The sequence below is a fragment of the Galeopterus variegatus genome, unplaced genomic scaffold (genome assembly GCF_000696425.1).
Source record: "Galeopterus variegatus unplaced genomic scaffold, G_variegatus-3.0.2 Scaffold6912, whole genome shotgun sequence".
In the NCBI taxonomy this organism is placed as follows: Eukaryota; Metazoa; Chordata; class Mammalia; order Dermoptera; family Cynocephalidae; genus Galeopterus; species Galeopterus variegatus.
In genome coordinates, this window is record NW_007733023.1 from 101,986 (window position 1) to 103,427 (window position 1,442).

Genomic DNA, 1,442 nt, shown 5'->3' on the forward strand with positions numbered 1-1,442 from the left:
AGCCAGTGAGCGGGAACCGGTCTGTATGTGGGATCCGAACCCTCAGCGGGAGCGGCGCCGCTCTCCCAAGCGGCGCACTAGCAGTGCGCCACCGGGCCGGCCCAGCTTCCCGTTTAAATTACTGTGTGGTTTCTGTCCCCTGATTGCACACAGAGCAATATACAGCTTCAAGTGTAACATTCCTAATTTTTTTTTATCAACCTTTTAAAAGACCTTATTATTTTTTTGAGTCTTAGAAAATCTTTTATTTAATATAAATATATTGTGTAACTCAATTGAGAATGTATGGCTATTCCGTCATTTTGGGTAGATCAAAAACATTGGGTTTACTCAAAAATTAAACACATAGACAAACACACATTTTATAAGACTAGTTAATGAAATAAGCACAAGCACATTTTACTTATCCATTTTTGCACTCAAAAAACATTTGTACTACATACTGTTTTGTTTGTTTTTAATTTTTTTATTGAAACGTAATTGTACATATTTGGGGTATAGAGTTGACTATCAGTATTTGTATACAACATGTGATGATCAAATTAGGATAGTTGGCATATTCATCATTACAAAATATAAAATATAGTGGGTTTTCTTTGTTTTTTTGCCACAAACAAGCCTTAATACATTTGAAAAGACTAAGATCATATAAAATATGTTCTCTGAGCACAATAACAGAAGGAAATATAGAAAATTCACAATGGTATGGAAATTAAACACTGTCTCCTAATTAAACAATGGATAAAAAGAAGAATCACAGGGAAATTGGAGGTACTTTGAGATAAAAATCAAAGCGCAACATATCAAAATGTATAGGATGCAGGGCTCATGCAGCGCTTAGAGGAAAATTTATACTTGTAAACACCTATATTAAAAATAAGAAAAATCTCAGATCAGTAATGTAAACTTATACCTTAAGAAAATAGAAAAAGAAGAGCAAACTAAAGCGAAAGCAAATATAAGTAGGAAATGACATAGATTATAACAGAAATATATGAAATAGGGAATTAAAAAACAATAGAGAAAATCAACAAAACCAAAAGTTGATTCTTTACAAAGATCAAAATTGCAAAGCTTTATTTAGACTGACCAAGAAAAAAAGAGAAAAGCCTGAAATAACTAAAATCAGAAATAAAGCAGGGGCATTATGATGGTTTTCTGTGGTATTTAAGATTTAGTTTCGTTCTCTTTCTCATTTACATTTTTGTTCTACCAGTGGGTTTTTTCTTTCTTGTGATTTGTGATAGTGATTATTGTTTTTTGGATTCCAGATGCAGGAATGTGATGGTGAACTCCCACAGTTTTTGTTTGTCTGGGAAATACACCATTTCCCCCTCATTTCTGAAGGATATCCTTGCTAGGTACAGTATTCTTGGTTGGTAGTTTTTTTCTTTTAGTGTTTTTAATATATCATCCCATTTTCGTCTGGCCTGTAGAGTTTC